Source organism: Pantherophis guttatus, chromosome 5 (genome assembly GCF_059756535.1).
Source record: "Pantherophis guttatus breed Tessera chromosome 5, ASM5975653v1, whole genome shotgun sequence".
Lineage (NCBI taxonomy): Eukaryota > Metazoa > Chordata > Lepidosauria > Squamata > Colubridae > Pantherophis > Pantherophis guttatus.
In genome coordinates, this window is record NC_142067.1 from 45,460,017 (window position 1) to 45,479,473 (window position 19,457).

The 19,457-nt window shown below is 33.9% G+C and overlaps 2 long non-coding RNA genes across 2 annotated transcripts in view; one reads left to right on the plus strand and one right to left on the minus strand.

The window, feature by feature from the left end:
- The window catches only part of LOC148113346 (uncharacterized), a 120,237-nt gene extending 106,393 nt beyond the window's left edge, over positions 1 to 13,844 (minus strand). The window contains exon 1 of the long non-coding RNA XR_015734453.1: positions 13,736 to 13,844. This is a non-coding gene — a long non-coding RNA (uncharacterized LOC148113346). The remainder of the gene's footprint in view (positions 1 to 13,735) is intronic.
- On the plus strand, positions 3,422 to 18,001 carry LOC117656467 (uncharacterized). The gene is made up of 4 exons (XR_004588962.3): positions 3,422 to 3,487; positions 11,660 to 12,076; positions 15,255 to 15,463; positions 16,888 to 18,001. It is a non-coding gene; the product is annotated as an uncharacterized LOC117656467 (long non-coding RNA).
- Positions 18,002 to 19,457: the final 1,456 nt, after the last annotated feature.

The following is a 19,457-nucleotide window of genomic DNA, read 5'->3' on the forward strand; positions in this document are numbered from 1 at the left end:
TTCAAAAATACTAGTAAGAAAATTCAAGATTGTATGGACTAAAGTAAAGGTTTGTGATTCAGAACATAGAGAATTCCAACCATCTTTTCATTTTTACTTATTATGATGGAAGAGAGTCTCACAATCTTTAGCAAGCAATTACAACTATTTCAGGTATTCGTAATCACAAAGCCATAGCCTCTGAAATTCAATTCCTGTTTAATGATTGAACTGGATGCTATTTCTTAATCAGTCCAAGGTTATTATTTTGGGGTAGAATTTTAATATGATTATCCTCAATATATGTTGTCAATATTATTTATGATTAAATTAAAACTCTTAATAGCAAAAACCCAGTGACCATAGCAAACCTTGTTGTTAATAGTTGCACAATCTTGCCAGAATAATGGCCTATTATGTAGGTTCAACATGCCATGGAAAAATACCACCATTTGTAAGTTTTATCACAGAAAATTAATTAACAAACCAATAGCAGACTTTTATTGAACACTTTTTATGGAGTAATATGTAGCAGAAATGGCCACTAATACAATTTAATCTAAAATATAAGTCACAGCTTAAATTCTATTTTCATATAGCTTAGGCTAACATATAAAAACATTTTTCTTCTATATTTTTATAAGAAGTAATTTACAATTTATTGTTTTCTATAAAATTTCCAGAAAATTGAAGGTGGTAGCTTGTCATTTAAAACCACAATTTTTTCCCTTTAAATTAGGATATTTTAATGCAGAAAATTAAATAGGTATGATAAAAATATAAAAATACCATCTTTCTGTTGCTTTTAAAGGAATCCAAAAAAGGCATCACTAAATATTTTAGTATATATCCAAAAATCTATGTTAGATAAATTCAATTATGTACTACAAAGGAAAAATACATGAATTAAAAAAACAAATTGTCAAATGTAGTGCTGGTAATATTCCATATAAATATTCATGCTTAAGTATTGTATAATCAGGGTTTGTAAATGGATCCAATATAACAGAGGGAAAATATATTTTTTTCTTTTTTGCTAACATGCTATTGAATTATTGTTAGGTTTTGTTTTGTTTTAAACTATGATATTCTGCAGTAATTTAATTTAGACTTGGAAGTAAAGTATTTTTGGCCTGTGCTCTATTTTTTAAACACAAAGTGAAAAGCTGAAAATGAGTAGCTAATGGTGTTAATATATGCATAACATTTCAGTGCTATTTTTTATGCTGTATTTTACAACTGAATACATAATTGTATCAAAATGCATCTGGGAGTTTATTTAGTAAAAAAACACAATTGGTTATTATGTGTTTCTTCTCTGTAGTTCAAAAATATTTGAATAAATATATATGCGTAAAAGCTGATGCAAAATATATTATTTTACTGTACATATCCTGGTTTATTCCCCAGATAAGGAATAAATCACATGTAGGCAAAACAATTTGTCTTTGAAAAATACTTTCTAAACAGCACTTTATTCTTCACAACAATGCAAACTAGAATTCTAGTAGTAAAATGTTTTTTTTAAAAAAATACAGGTAAATTCTTCAGAACATTTCCATAAATTAAGGAAAAATGTATGTCCTTCAAACCTTGTAATATCATTTTTTTAAGTCCTAGAAGGATAGACAGTATTTGTTTAAACTATCATTCTCTTACAGTAGTTTTAAAATCATTGATATATAAATCAAAAAGAAAAAGCATCTATAGAAAACAATAAGACTTCCAGAACAAAATTAATATATGATATAATGTCTATCCAAAAGGGAACCACTATTTTATATGAGCACATTATGTGAACCAGTGTTGCATATTGAGCACCACATCTCAGATAATTAACTGCACACAATTTCTTGTTTACAAAACCCCCCAAAGATTTTAACAGATATGAATTCTTTTATTCATCATAACATTAAATCTACAGAAATGTGAGATATAGAAACCAAAGCATTCTTCAACAATGATTATGAACTACCATGTTTCCCCAAAAATAAGACCTATCCCCAAAATAAGCCATCCCCTGAAAATATTTAAACGCATGTGCAGCCAGTACCCCGCTATTTCCTCTTGTTAGGGTTAGGGAGACAGAGCTGGAAATCAGGTAAGATGGCAAGAGGATCCCCATCTTGCTCCATGCACCCCAAAAATAAGGCCAAGCGCTTATTTCGGGGTTCAAAAAATATAAGACAGGGTCTTATTTTGGGGAAAACACAATAAATATTCAAATTGCTTTTTCCAGGACCTTCTATACTCTTGAATATCTAGTTTAGTGTATTCTAAACAGTGTTTATCCATAGGATTATTAAATGAAACATGTTAAATCTTATAAATCTAAGACAGATGTTTTGCACAGGATCTGAAGCTTGTATCAAATTAATGAAAGCAATGTTCTATAAGCATGCTACATTAAATGCATGCATAAAAGTTTTATTTGTGACAATGTAATGTTGCCTCTGTCATTTTTCTCACTTCACTGTCACCAACTCTATGGATGTAGCTTATCTAGAACATAATCCTGACAACTGATTCTAGACATCAGAACATATATATTAAAGACAAGGAGAGTTTTTTCAAATATAAAACAATAAGTTTTTGAAAACATTTATTATGTATGGGTGCTTCCAAGTAATAACAAATACATTTAGTTCAATATACAACTATAACAAATTACTGTTTTTTTCTCAGTCTCTTGCATGAACTTTGGGAAATTGAATTTGAGAATAAAAATAAGACGTACATATATTTTCAATGTTCATTGATGATAGGTGAATTCAAGGGCTCAGGCCTCAAAAAACTGAATTATCTTCTTGCAGACATATTCCCAGTTGTCAATAACCAAGCTGGTACTTTTGCTCTACTATCATTTTAATGTAGAAATATTTAAGTTCTTAGATGTACAGTAGCTTTGACTTTACCTTGCTTTAACCTTTATATCTAATATTATTTTTATTACTTTATTCTATAAAATTTACTCTTTTACTGTTATTTCATTGTATTTTATGGTACATTATATGTTATGACCTTTGTTTAAATGTAATAGTAATTGTACTATTTACTACTTACTAACATTGTTCTTTACACTATTGTCCTAACAAACTGAGGCTTCCTTCTTTTCTTCCCTCTAGCATATAAAAGACTGTATGTCATTGAACTGAATTTTCAACAGAAGAGTTCTAAGAAAGGGACAGATGAAAGGCTCTTAAGTTACTTTGTTCTTACTTAAAACAGTCCTTTATGTACTATAAAAAACAACAACAACACAGAGACTTGTTTTAATATTTTGTGGTAGAATGAACTATCATAGTTGATGTTAAAAAGGGAGGATCTAGCCCAATAACTCTCGATGCAAAGAAGTAATAGTTGCAATTTATTTATTTGCAGTTTAAAATATATCACAGGCTCAAGTATGCAATAGTAATTGACCTATGTCCTTTCTTCTCAGGTATACATCTGGAACTGGCTGTTGCCCATGTGGATGGACCTTTTGTACCCAGGGGGAGGAGTTAAGGTAAGGTGGGATTGTGGGAGTTATGGGTTGTGTAGTAGTGTTAACTCTTGATGGACCATGGAGCAGTGGGGACATATATAGGTTAGACATTTTATGTGACAGTTGAGAGAGTGTTGCCTTTTATTTTTTGAGGATTCAGGTTTAGATTTTTGTATGTCTGCTATATGATGCAAGTGAATCATGTAAACAATTGGGAAGGTACCAATAGAGGAGAACTTCACAATTGGAGAGTTCTTAATTTCCTGGAACATCCGGCAACCATATCTACCTTCTTTTTTTTTTTTTTTTGAAAAAAACTTTATTGAATTTTAAAAAAGCATAAATATATTGACATTTTCAATTAACATCAGATGTGCAGTGTTTTAAATATATACAAAAAAATATTTCTGGTGATATTTCAAATTACTTTTTACCATTATTTAACACACCTTTTGGTCTTTCTTTCATTTTATCATGCATCCATTTATACCACCTTTCCCACTCAATATAATAATCTGACTTCTCATCATCGTTTAATTCATGGGTTAATTTAGTCATCTCTGCGCACTCCAGTATTTTCCTAATTATAAGCTCTTCTGGTGGTTGGGTTTTCTCTTTCCAATACTGTGCATATGCCAGTCTGGAGGCTGTAATTATATGAATCATTATGTGGATCTTTTCCTTTCCGTATGGCTTCTTTACTATTCCAGGAGAAATATTACTGGTGTTAATTCAATATCTTCCCCAATTATTTCATATAACCATCTCCTGATCTTACTCCAATATCCTTTCGCTTCCGGGCATGTCCACCACATGTGAAAGAAGGTGCCTTGACCATGGCCACATTTCCAACAATTAGGGTGTATATTAGGATATATCTTTGATAGCCTGGTCGGGGCTAAATACCATCTATGGAGCATCTTGTAATGGTTTTCCTTGTATGTCACCGCTCTGGTCAATTTAAGGTTCCTATTCCATGCCTCCTCCCATTCACTAAAATTTATATCTCATCCAATATTTTTCTCCCATGCATTTATTTGATTCTTTGTTATATCCTCGGACTTATCATCATCTAATAAATAATTATATAGTTTAGCCAAGATCTTTTTGCCTGTTCCCATCAGGACTTTATCCAACCTATTAGGTCCAAATTCTAAGCCATATTGTTCTTTGTCTTTCTGGTATCTAGATTTTATTTGTAAATAGGTCCACCAATCTAAAATTATTCCTTGCTCTCTCAAAGTATCATTTGATTTGAGATTCCTTCCTTCATCTAAAATATCTTTGTACCTGTCCATTTTCTCCATTCCCCATCTATTGGGGTAGATCAGGGCCTCCATCGTAGAGAGCCAACTTGGGACTTTTTTGTAGTATCTTTGCCTAATCAGGATCCATGTTTATATCAATGAGTCTCTAATTTTGTGTCTATGAAAATATGTTTTCCTTTTCTTCTCTACGTCCCAAATGTGGGCATGCCACCCTTTTTGTAAATCGTGGCCTTCTAGGGTTAAAATCCTCTCATTTTCCAGGGTGGTCCAATCTCTTATCCAGACTAGCTTAGCTGCCCTGTAATATGTTTCCCAATCGGGGAGCCCAAATCCACCTATATCTCTTTTGCCCCTTAAAATTTTAATGGAAAACCTCGGTTTCTTCCCCTCCCATATAAATTCTCTGATGATTTTATCTAATTCTGAAAAAAACTTTTTATCTAAATTCACCGGTATATTTTGAAATAGGAATAATATTTTGGGGAGAATATTCATCTTGATTGCAGCTATCTTGCCCAAAAGTGACAATCTTATTTTCTTCCATCTATCGAGGTCTTGTTTCATTTTTCTAATTAAGGGGGTATAGTTGTCCTCTTTTAAGGTCGAACATCTTGATGTAATCCAAATTCCTAGGTATTTAATTTTTTTGGCAACCTGTAGTCCTAATACTTCTTCTATCTCATTTTTCTGACTCTCGGTTGCATTCTTGGTCAGTACTTTAGTTTTAGTTTTATTCAATTTAAAGCCTGCCACCTCTCCATATTTACCCAATTCCTCTAGCACTTTTGGTCCCGATTCTATGGGGTCCTCAAGAATTAAGGCTACATCGTCTGCAAATGCTTGCGTCTTGTAGATCTCCTTCCTAATCTTCAGACCTTTTATCTCCTCGTTGATTCTAATTTTCTGTAAGAGAACTTCTAGGGCCAAAATAAACAATAGTGGTGATAGGGGGCAGCCTTGCCTTACCCCCTTACTAATCTGGAATGTTTTGGTCCTATCTCCATTCACCAGGATACTCGCCTTTTGATAGATAGATTTGATAATCATTTCAAAATTTGTTCCGAATTTCATTATCTCAATTTGTTTGGTTATAAATTTCCAATTTAAATTGTCAAATGCCTTTTGGGCGTCAACAGAGATTAAGGCCATCTGTTTTTCAGGGTGTTCTTCATAGTACTCTAGGGTGTCCAGCACAATTCTCAGATTGTCTCTAATTTGCCTCCCGGAATCCGTTTTGATCCTTACATATCCAATTATTTAGTATCTTTTTCATTCTTTCTGCCATTATGCCCATGAATAGCTTATAATCAGTGTTTAGGAGAGAAATTGGTCTATAATTCTGAATTTGTTTTAGGTCGGCACCTTCTTTCGGCACAAGTGTAACATACGCTTCCTTCCACGACTCTGGGATTTTGTAGCCTATCAATGCATCATTAAAAATTTCTACTAATTTTGGTTGCAATATTTCTTCTAATTTTTTATATATTTCCCCTGGGAATCCATCGGGACCTGGCGCTTTATTGTTTTTCAATTTGGAGAGGGCTGTTTTTAGTTCTTCAATTGCAATCTTTCTATTAAGCATTTCTCTCTCTTCTTCTGTTATTTGTGGGAGCTCTGCATTTGTCAAATATTGCTCTATTTTGCCTTCTGGTACCTCCTCTTCTTTATATAGAGTTTCATAATATTCCCTAGCTCTTTCCAATTTTTCTTCTTCTTTGATCAATAGCTTACCCTTAGAGTCTTCTAATATATGAATTGTCCTCTTTTCATTTCCCTTTTTAATTTATAGGCCAACCACCTGCCCAATTTGTTGGTATTCTCAAAGAGGTATTGTTTCGTTCTTTTCATTTTTTGCACTAGCTCCTCTTGCTCAATGATATTCAATTTGTGCCTCCACATCATCCAACTTTCTTTGGCTGTTTCATCTTCCAGATTGTCTTGAAGTTTTCTTTCTGATTCTCCTAAATGATTTAGATAGTCTTCCAGGGTCTTCCTTTTTTCCTTATTTTTATGCACGCTGTATGAGATCACAACTCCTCTCAAGTAGGCCTTCATTGTGTCCCATACTATTGCACGGGGCGTTCCATGGTTTTCGTTTTCCTTGAAAAAGAAGTTTACTTCTTCTTTAAGTTTTTGTATGCATTCTCTGTCACCCAGTAATTCAGTTGGTGACCCGCGGCGACATGGTGTTGAGTGAGTGACTGCTGCTCCTCGATACCATCAGTCACCGTGTTTTGGGGATCCCCTCGGGGGCGCAGAGCCTGGAGAGCCCCACGGACGAGAGAGCGAGCCGGGTGAGCGTGAAAGCGGAGCGCAAAACGCTGATCACAAGACCTGGCGGCTCTGTCAACCCAGCACGCGTGAGTCAGCCAAATTAATGGCCGACGCGAAGCTGCGGTAACCAGCAACCAGATTGGAAGCAAGGGAGATCAGATGCTGCAGTGCTGACAGATACACACCCTTCCTGCTAGGTGAAAGTGGACATCAGAAAGAGGGGTCGGTGAAGTCGGGCGGAAAAGTCTCACGGAGGGAAAAAGTGGCGACTGAAAGTTTGTGAGCAGTTTGACAGAGAGAGAGCCCGACAAGCCGGCATCGAAAAAAGAAAAGATCTGTGTCGAAAGCGAGCGTGCAAAGAGAGGATTGGTGAGAAGATATAAGAACAGTGAAAGTATTCCTTTCCTTTTTGCTGTTTATAAAAGTAGATTCATCGGAGGCTGAAACTGGGTGGATCGAGCTTGACTATTTCAAGGAACAGGAAGTTCAGCCATTAGAGTGACTTTCTGAGAAATAAACTGAATAGCTGGAATGTCAGCCTTGTGGACAGTCTAGCAGCAAGAAATACGATAGAGTGCTGAACCTTGATGAATGGACTTAAACTCGTAGAAGAAAAGAGGCTGAGCAATAAAGAACAGTTTATATCCCAAAAAGGAGGGAAAAATAATAATAATAATAATAATAACAACAACGTTGGAACTTCCAGATAATTCTTTCCTCAATATCCTGATTGTCTAAATATAATTATCAGTAAGAATTGTTAATCTCCCTATAAATTAATTTTTCTGGATTAGATATATATAGTATATATTCTTAAACTATAGCATTTTAAATTTTTTAGATTCATTCAACTGTCTATAATTGTATTTATAGTCAAATATTTATAATTGTATGAATTCCTATTTACAGTATCTATAGTATCTATAGTATTTATAGTATTTAAAAGTATTTATAGTATTTAGTTAAATTAATTGATATATTGATTGTTAAGAATTGAACTAGATATTTTAGATATTTTATAAACTAAGTTATTAATTATCTAACTAATAATTGTTAAGCCAATCAAATACATATTAATTATATATTGAGTATAAGGTATTGTTGGGAAGAGGTTTAGATCTCTAAATTGATATTGATATTGATCGTCAATTAGAATCTGTTTTCACTTAAAGATCTAGAAGAAAAAATTAGGCATAGAGAATTAAAAAAAATTAAGGAAAGAAAACAGAGGCGCCAGCTGGCGAATGAGAATTTGGAGAAATATTGAAAGAATAATTAGAGAGCAAAAAACAATTTTGAAAGAAATGACAAGCATGTCATCAACAGTGGTGAAAACCGGAAAAAAGACTCCCTCTAACCGCACTATAACAATGACCTCTCCGGCTACACAGAAATCAACAGAAGGTCTGGCAAAAACGGAAAAATCTACAGCCACATCGACAATGCAAACTCTGCAAGCATCATTAACCTTGATTCAAGAAACCATGATGGCAATGCAGGAAAAAATGTCCAATAACCATGTCGAATTAAAATCAGATATACATTGGACCAGAAAATGAATGAAATCCAAACCTCAATATTCAATAATGAACAACGAATCCAAAAAGCCGAAATAAGAATCGACCAAACCGAAAAGAAATTAGACACTGTGGACCAAGCATTGACAAGTCAAAATAGAGAGTTAGAGGATTCGATAATCCAATTAGAGATGGACCGGGCATCCTTCTACTTGCGTTTCCAAAATATTGTTGAGGATAAAGAGGAAGACCTGGGTGAGAAGATGGCGGAGCTGATAGCAGACGTACTCCAACAAGATAAACAAGAGATAATTAGAGAGTTGGACGACATATACAGGGTCCAGACAAATTATGCAAGAAGGAACAAGCTCCCCAGGGAAGTGCATGTCCGTTTTGCAAGGAAAAAAGTAAAAGACATTCTATACAACATGACAAGAGAGGAACAGATAACATATAGAGGAAAAGAAGTAATAATCCTAAAACCGATACCAAGAAGAGTACGGGAGATGAGAAAGGAGTATAGATTTTTAGCCGTACAGTTGAATAAAAGAAATATATTATTCAGGTGGCTCTTACCAGAAGGGATGTTAATTACTTGGCAAGGGAGAAAAATAAAAATAGAAAGCCTGAGTACAGCACAAGATTTCCTTGACCAGTTGAGAGGTGTGGAGGAAGAGCAGGGTAGCAAAGAAGAACTAGAGACAGCAGCAGTGGAGGAGGAGGCCTTACACCAACAGAACACGAAGGAAGCAACTGCGGAGGAGAAGAGGACAGAAGAAGAAGCCAAAGGGAAAAAAGCAAGACCAGTAAGAGCCGTACGAACAAACAAAAACTAATAACCAGACAAGGAAATAGGGATGAATGATTTGAAATTAATATCTGTAAATGTCAATGGCTTAAACGACTACAAAAAGAGAAAACGAATATTAACAAAACTAGGTAAACAAAATGTTGATATAATGTGTCTACAAGAGGTGCACATAAAAAAAGAAGAGGGTAAATATCTAGAATATAAAAAATTTGGTCAAACATTCGTTTCATTGGCAGAGAAAAAGAAGAGGGGGGTGGCAATCTATGTAAAGAAAGGAATTGAAGCAGAGCAAAAGTTTAAAGATACAAAGGGCAGAATTCTTATGATTGAAATTAAGAGAGGGAACTCCAAAGTATTATTAGTGGGTATATATGTTCCAAATAAAAAACAGGGAGAATTTTTTAAGAAACTTCATGAACAATTAGTAAAAATGGAATATAATGAAATTTGTATAATAGGGGATTTTAATGGCATTGTGGATTTGGAGAAGGATTACAAAAGTAATAAAGCAAAAAAAAAAAAAGGACAAATCTACCGAGAGCTTTTTTTGATCTAGTCGATGAATTGGACCTAATTGATATTTGGTGTACCCTGCACCCAAACAATAGGCAATACACTTTTTTTTTCAAATGCACAAAAGTCGTGGTCTAGAATAGACATGGCATGGGTTAGCAGGAAACTGGGATTAGAAATCGGAACGGCTGAAATTAACCTGAATAATTGGGCAGACCACAACCCCTTAGAAATTAGGTGGAAGTCTGTAAAGAGGAAGTACCAACAGAGGTGGAGGTTTAATGCCATATCTACCTTCTACTTTAAGACTTTTAAGCGTATGGTTGGCAAAAAAAAAAGGAGCTTAGCTTTGGGTTTTGAATGGAAGCAAGGAAAATGAAGACATTGATGAAAAGAAGGGACATGTTTAAAAAAATGACCAATGACAGTAGCAATAGCACTTAGATTAATATACCACTCCATAGCACTTTACAGTACTCTGAGCAGTTTACAAATGTCAGCATATTGCCCCTGATAATCTGGATCGTCATTTTCCAGACTCGGAACGATAGAAAGCTGAGTCAACCTTGAGCCAGTCAAGATCGAACTATGTCTGCAATATTGCATTCTAACCACTGCACCATTCTGGCTCAGTAAAGGAAGGAAATGTGATGAAGAACTGAATAATAGCATCAGAATCTGGAAAGAAGGATCTTTCAGCAAATCACTGGGTGAAGGAATTCAGCAATTCTGAGAAACAGGCCACATTAGAAAGATGGCCTGGAGCCATAATAGAATAGAGAAGTGATACAGGTACCAAATGCCTCAAGAACCACCCCTTCTCTACATTTCCTTTCCTTTTATCTTTTTAAAAGCTAAGACATCAAGATAGTAGGATAGCAAAAGTAAAGCTAAAGTGTCTGAAGAAGGATTTAATATAATTGCATAATTGCGTAGATAAGAAAACAAAAGGCATTCAAACATTTAAAGAACTTCAAGGAAACTTTATAACTAAATTTAAGATATGTCAGTGCATAAGAATTCATGAATTGGAATAGACATGGCAACAGGTCAGCCAATGGGGATTGTTTGGTGACTCGGACTGTTTGGTGACTCAGACAGTTTGGAGCCTGGGCGTGGTTTAGCTTGACTGTTCTGTATAAAAGAGTTGGTTTGTCCTTGCATTATTGCTTCTGTGATTATATTGCTTCTGGCTTCTGAGTTCTGGTTCTGGCGTCTGCTGCATGGGTGTTGTATATATGCATCATGCTTTATATTACTGTATATAAAGAAGTTTCTTTTATACATGAATCCTGTTGAATTATTTACTTGTGTGCTAGTTGGATTGCTGCAAACTCTAACAATATATATATTGTTACGTTAAGCCTAAAATTAATAAATTGCACATACACGCACATAGGTTATGTTAAGGACACTGGAATTGAACACTTGCTGCACAAATTATTCAATGTGTTAATATTTCTGGAACAATAAATTTACTTTAATTGGTAGAATATCATCCTGAGTTCTTTAAATCTATTACTATTTTTTCTCACCCTTTGACAATTTCTGATTTTAAAAAATAATGGTATTTATCTTTAATATAAAATTTAGATGAAATAGAGTTAATGATTCCTTTATTTCTGAAAAATAATTCACAAAACTGTAACTCTTTTTTATTATCATAAAGAGGTATAACATATCAATAATATGCCGTTAAATACAACCTTTTCTGCCTAAATATTTTTGAAATATAAGTATTATAACTTTGTTTTATATGGAAGTAAAACATGAGAATGTCTTTCTAATTTTTACTTCTGTCTTCCCATAGAAATACAAGTGGCTGTGAAATGCTTTGGATTATTGTATTTTTCGCTCCATAAAACGCTCCTGACTATAAGATGCACCTAGGTTTAGAGGAGGAAAACAAGAAAAAAAAATCTGCCTCTGCCTCCCAGCATCAATCTGGTATTCATCTGACTAGCATCCTTGTAGCAAAAAGCAAGCAGCCTGCCTCCTCTGTGTCTGCTGCCTCCGCTGGGGAATGCTGGAGCCTTTGCTTCCAAGCAGCTGCCTGGCGGTTGGATCGGCCTCCCGGAATACCGCCATTCAGCTGTTCCAGGCGGCGGGGATCACTGCTGCCATTCACTGCTGCTGCCTGTCACCCATATTCACTCCATAAGATGCACAGACATTTCCACCTACTTTTGGGAGGAAAAAATGTGCGTCTTATGAAACGAAAAATATGGTAAGTTGCTAAAGGTTCTTCAGGAATTTATGAACATATGTACTGTATGAACATAACTGCCTGCAACTCTTAAGCCAGTTAAGCAGCTGCAAAGGCAACACTTTGTGTGATCACATCTGAAGCACTAATACAAAATATATCTGGGGAAGGGGGGATAGACGGTTTGAAATAGTTTGCACTATTGTTTTTTCTAGTTTCTGGGGGGAAAATGAACAGCTTGCCTCTTTCAACCACTGGGGAGTGATAGTTGTGTCAAATTGTTTACAGGTTCTAACATAAACATCATGTGTTTGAGATTTGTGTGTGTGTGTGCATTTAGAATGTAAACTATTAAAAGCTTGATAGTGGGAAATTCTTAGAACTCAGATTCTAAAATTGCAAATTAATTTTAACGTTAACCAAGTTTTTTATCCTGGTTTTGTTATTAACAATAACAACCCTTGCACAGTGCACTTCTAAAGGTATTAATGAGTGAAGTTAATGGTCTGAAGCAAAACCAGCCATTCATGAATCCCATAGAAATGTCATGTGTTTTGGTCATTATTGCTTCATTACAACATAAAACTAATCAGTAGCAATTACTGTATGTTGGAAATGTTCATCCAATATGAACCATTTCAAGCTGGTAATCGCCATAGTATCCTTATCTAGGAATGAGTGGAACATAAGTAATTTCTGAACTCCCACATCAAGTACATTAATTAGTTGCTACTGAAACTGTATGTCCTTATGTAATATGGGATAATGGCTAGCCAAATGCAATCCAGCTGTTAAAATATAAAGTATGCTGAGTTCCTGTTGTTATAAAATGACATGTATTGTAACAAAACTGCTGTATTTTTTTTTTCAGTAATGCAGACACTATATAGCACTAAAGCTTTGCTTAGGTATGGTTAGGTGTACATATATTCTTCATGCATACAGATAGTGAATATTTTTCATTTCTTAAAAAAAAAATAAACTTACCAGAATCAAAATAAAATGCAGTAAAATAATCAGTCTGTCAGATTCCCATACCAAACACATGTACCAAATACCAGAATCAAAGAAAATGTTCCAAAATATGAAGGAAAATACTTTCTTTGAGCTATGAACCAAATACTGATTTTGATCTGCAGCTGGAAATGTAGCAAAAAATAAAACATACCAGAGATCAAAACAATGATTGTGAACTACTTTATTAAAACAGCTTACTGTTTTAGTATGGATATTCAACTGACAACTAATTCCCTGAGATCAAAACTATATGTAAATTCTACATATGGTATACACACATCCATTTTATGTAATGTACAGTACAATTCTCTCATGAGAATCCCACAGAAATGGCAACATTTCATAGAAGGAGCACTTACTAAACTTTGACAATAGCTGTGAAGCAGAGATGGTGATTTATCCCGAAAATTATCTTTTGGCTGCATTTTCCTAAGTCATATCTAAAAATAGCACAATTATTTGAGAAGCATCACTTCCAGCAATAAAATCCCCAGAGTCATACTTTGTGTATAAATTTCAATTCAGAATTTGATTTATTGTGCCCTTATTTTACTTTGCCTGCACAAAGGAAATTCTAGGGAGTCTGTTATTTCTCCTAATGGAAATAAGTGTGTCAAAGTTAGCAGCAGTAAAAATTTACTGCATGTGATTCTCTAGACTTACCATACATTTTCAAAGTCCCTTGGAGGCCAGTAGACAGTTGCAGTGACTGTCAAAACCAACAGCTCTTCTTTGTTTGTCTACAGAATGCTGACGTGTTCATAGATTCTGTGAACAAACAACTTATTCTGTGAACAGCTGAAGCAAGCTGTGTCAACAAGCCAGAATATGAATTATTACATTCTGCTGCATCAATTAAAGAAGGGAGTGCATGATTGGAATATGATCTCAGGAAAGGAGTAATAGTAGTTCTTCACTGGTACTATTTTGATAGAAAACATCTGCTTCCTTTTAAAAAACAAATTCTTGAAATAGATACTTGGAAATATCTCCCAGTGGGATTATGCTGAACCAGGTCTCTGTTGCACTTCTTCTGCAGTACCTGAAACTGCAAATAAATCATTTTTTAAAAAAAAAATCTAGGTTTACTGGTTTTATACACATTGCAAAAATAAGGATTGTGCTTTGCCATAGAATATTCATTGACTACAAAGCCAATATGTTTTGTAAAGCACTGTATTAAACCTATTTAAAATATCCTTAGGAACTCAAATCAAATCAAGATAATGTGAGTTATTATTACAGAAATAATAAATGAATATATTGAAGAATTTACAAAGTTAATACAATGCATTAAAAACAAATCATGCATGCATTGCTCTGCTGCCTATGATTTAGACCCATCTAGTGACTGCTTTTGGTTGAGTATTAAGGTCTGGAAAGTAGTTAGTGCTTCTTTGAAGAAGCACTAGATGCAATTAAGAAAAAGCTGGTGTCTTGCCTACTGAAGGCTTCTTTGAGAAGTCAGCTCTTTTAACTACCTATTGTTCTGTTTCCAATCTTTTTTAGAGAAACTTGAGGAGAAAATAGTGCAGCTTCAGCTGCAGAGGGTTTATAGGAAACAGATTATCTAGACACAAGTCAAGTAGTGAATAAATACTGATTCCTCTAGTAAATGTTCTAGGTCAAAATGTGGACAGGGAGCTTTCTTCCTTTCAGGAAACCGATAACCATTAGTGTCTCTGCTTTGATTCATGGTTGACTGTGGGATGAAAAGGCAAAGTATATAATGAGTCAGATATAATAAATTAACATTATATGTATGTGTGTATATATAATAGTAATACTTGACTATATACCGGTAATACAATTAAAGGTTACTGAAGAAGAAAGTAGTATTTTTCTCCTGTGTGGTTTTAAGGGATCAAAGAATTCAGTCAGATAATCCCTCACTATTTTTTTCAAAGCTATCTCTCTTCACAGAACTTTCTATTCTCTTGATTATTCTTGCTGATTGTGTTTCATTTTTTTTTCCTGAATGTTTCTTAAATTCTGGTACATTACAGTAGATCTTGTATTCCAGGTGAACATAGTACCTTAGGTCAAAATTGAATCAAATGGAAGTAAAACTTTTGCTGTTGCAAAGTAAAACTGGATTTGCCTTTTTTAAAATTAGCCAGTTCAGACACTTATTTCATATTTAATCAATTGTTTCAATTTTTTTCCAATCACTATTTTCAAGGCATGTTTTGGCTGCCAGAGGCACCATGGGCTGGTCCTTTGCTATTTCAAGGCCAGCCTCTCAGGCCAGATTTAAACACCCTGCAGGCTGGATCCTGCCTGTAAAACCGGCGGGAGGCCCCACCCACCACCACAGATGTCATCATTGGCGATCTGTGCAGGAGCGAAGCAAGCGGACGCATGTGATCCCATTGCGAACCGGTAGTAAAGGTAAGTAGAACCTACCCCTGCTGTACAACACAGGTTTTCTGAAGGCTTGAGCATGTCCCTAATACTTTCACCAAACCACAAAATAAAAAGGCCTGAGACAGAGAGAGACAGACAAAAACAGACAGAGAGGAAAAGAGAAAAATTCCAAATGCTAGGCAAAGTGGCAATCTCTGATTACAGTATGTATCCTTCACACTATATTTTTAGAAACAATATTACAAAGATTGTGCAATTTATTCCAGTAAATTGTAATATGTAGTAAGCAAAATCAATTAAATACATAAGCTAAAAGGAAAGAAAAACTAAATTAATTAAATATACATCAATATATTGTTATTAGATATAGCAGTTATTAAATTTATATGCTGCCCAATTCACTGAACATCTCCAGAACATTCAAAATGAGCATCATGAGACTACAGCAGCAGCCTGATAGAGCTGAAGCAGCAGCAGACCAGTAGCATTGAAACAGCCACAACTTTCCCCATTTTAATTCTCTCATGAGTAATGGAGCCCAGGTTTTGGATGCATTTTGTAAGTTAACATATTTTAGCTACCTTGGTTCAAAAATGGTTGCCCTACGATTCACATAGTTAAAGGTTATGTGAATGAAAGTTTTAGTGGTATATAGATGCCTCAGGAGGAAGATTATGCTTCTTTCTAAGCTCCATCTATTTCTTATTCTCTGTCTATATTACTGGCCATCTTCCTATATGGAGTAGACCAGGTTCCAGCAGCTAAAACAATTATTGTATTTAGGAGGCCCAACCCCAAATCCTAGGATTAGCATCCAATATGATATAAATCAAGTACTCCAAGGAAAAAGAATTAAAGACCATTAGGGTGTTTTAATGTAATAAGTCTTATTGACTTTGTAGAGGAAAAGCTATAATTGATAAACCAAAATGATTGGTGGTTCCAGTTATTTATTTATTTATTGTCTTTTTTTCATTCTCTTTAATTACTTGTTATCCATCATTACTAAATTTGTTCAGAAACCTTTGATGAAGATTTTGCAATATTTTCCAGGAATATTCCAGCTCTAAAAAAATATTTGAAGTATGTCATATGTTTGCATCTGTTTCTTCTTCAGCAAGTCTTAATTTAGGCAAGTCTCACTTTAGGTGATTGATAAATTTATCTCTACTAATATTCACCATTAATTTGCCCAGAAATGTCATATAATTTAGTGAATCATTTGATTAAATTATCACTTTTCAATGCACTGGTATAGAGACATGAACTTAGAAATATATTGCATTTTGGAACTTTCAAACAGACAGCAGAATGCTGATTTTCAATGTTGACCAGAATGATACTAGAACATCATTCCTATCTCTTCTATTTTCTTCAATATCTTTGACTCACTTCTTTAAAATGTCAGTTCAAATACAATGATTTATCTAATTTATTTTCCTCCATAGGATAAACTTTGGAAAGCAGCTTACTTTCTTCGAACAACTTTCTTGACTGCTTATTAGAGAGATTGGTGATATTTAACACTGTGTGTCTTTTATAACTTAAGGTGTGCATTTTAATTGAATTTCTATATCAGCCATTTTGAAAATGTTTTGAATTTAACATGTTTCCAGCTTAAAATGCCCTATTTAAATTCATGCCAGTTATTTTAATCTTGAATCAGACTAAAACTTCTGAACTCCAAGAAGCCTCCAGGATGTCATAACAAGCAGCTATCAGCACAGTTTTCTAGTTCTGAATACCTTCCAAGCATTCGGAGTGAATTTGATATTACTTTTTTTATATGTTCCTAGGTTTTTTTAATATAAGGATCAACTCAGAAGTCAGATGTGACTCTATTGCAATTAACTTGCTTGACAATTTTCCATGTAACATTAATGTAAGCTGTTTTCAGTTGGTTCAGTGACAGATATATCTTGCACTGTTGCAGAACTACAACTAAACACAGTCAATAACCCCCTTCTGTTGTTGTTCCCATAAACTGTGATTCATGAGCTATTACCTTTAAAACTAGAGGCTGCATCATCTAAGATGACTTTTAACTAGTTCACTTTTCTACAGCCATCTAGAAATCATCATCATAATTTGTGAGAGTGGATTTCTCAACTTAAGCTTTGGTGTTCACTAAAATAAAATGACACACATGCGCACACAGTGTCATTAAATATATAATTTGTACACTAAAATATTAATTATGTGAACCCTATTAAAATAATCCAGCAGGGGGAGCAGAAGGGTAATACTTTGCCCAACCTTTCCTATTAGTAAAAATTCAAGATTATATAATTAAAAAGAAATATTTATGTCTCTTAATCTCCATAGCATTCATTTTAATGCCTCTACCTCTTGCATATATTAATTTACTTAGAAAGATGTTATATCTGCCATTATTCAGTTCTAAATATCAACTGTTTTGTTGCAATTTTACCCATGATTGATACGAGAAAGTGAACACTCTCTTCTTGGGTGTCATTTTTTCAGATAGTAATAAAATGAACAGGTTGTATAATACATTCTTCCAATAAAATGAAATGAAATGGAAATGAAAAAAATGAAAATGACTGATGCATGAATGATTTTTGATAATTACCCAGCAGATACAATAAGGAAATAAAAAACAAGAATAGCTTTGGTAGTGATAATTAAATGCTATTTATCTCAGCTAATAACATAAAACCAGGCTAATAGTTTTTCTAATACAGCATTCTATCTTCTATTAGCTATCATGCTGAAAGATGTAACTAGAATCACCTTTTCAGTCTGCTTTAGATAGTAGCTGTCACAGCTTCTTATTGTAGTGAATTTTGTAATTTAGCATAAACTGAAATCCAGTGAGGCACCAATTTTTTAAATTTTTGCTTTTATGATATTAGGTTTTGTAGTTTTATTGCTGTTGTGAACCATCCTTGTGCTCTGAGATGGGTGGCCATACATTTTTACATAAAGAAATAAAAATAAATACATTTTATCTACATATTTTGCCTGGAGCACTGCATATTGTTACAAAAAATAACTGCTATTCTTCATCCTTTCTGAATATATATATATATATATATATATATATATATATATATATATATATATATATATACATACATACACTAAGTGGAAGAAAATATAAGTATTTTGTAATATGTATGAAAAATTCTCTATACATATTCAAGAAGTGCCTCCAACTATTGCACTGCTATTGTATTGAAAAACCCCAAATGAAGAGAATACTTTGGTTTGATGCAGTCATAACAGTAATTACAGAGAAGACTAAGTGGAACATAAGCTTACAGAGACTTATATTGTATGAATGGTTTATGAATATATTTTTTCCACTTGTTCTAATTCTCAAAGTAGTTAATAATAATATAAACAGTATAATATAAAAATAATATAAAATAATTTGAATTTAAAAATTATAGGAATGATAAGAACAAAAACCTATATATAAAGTGGACATAGAGGGAAGACCTGGATGGACAGTACTGAAAAAAAATGTAATTGTAAACATTCTAGGAATATGTGGATGGTGCACATCCCAGAATGAAGATCTTATCATTGAGAAAACTAGTCCATGAGTAACGATAAGAGCATAGTCTTTGGTTATTGATATACTGTTCTGGATATAAGAGCTCAAACTCATAGACAGAAGCCAACAGACAATTATGTCAATATTTCTTGCAGCATACCAATCATCCATTAATTGAAAAAAGCAGGAATAAAATTTTAAATAAAGTATTAAATACAGCAACTTGGCACCGCAGTGGTAAATCAAATGTTATGTTTGATGCTTTATTCTTGTATGCATAAATACTTTTAATAATATTGGCAATCATGTCTAAGAGCTTTTTGCCCAATTTAACTAGAAACATTCTACTGAGTACATAGTACAATCCACATATAAACTCTGTGATTCAATCAGTAGCTAACCAAGAAGATAATTTGCCAGGTATTCTAGTTTCAAATGGTTTAGGTCTTTATACCAAGTTCTTAGCTAATTGCCAGCTGGTCCGTATGCTTCAGC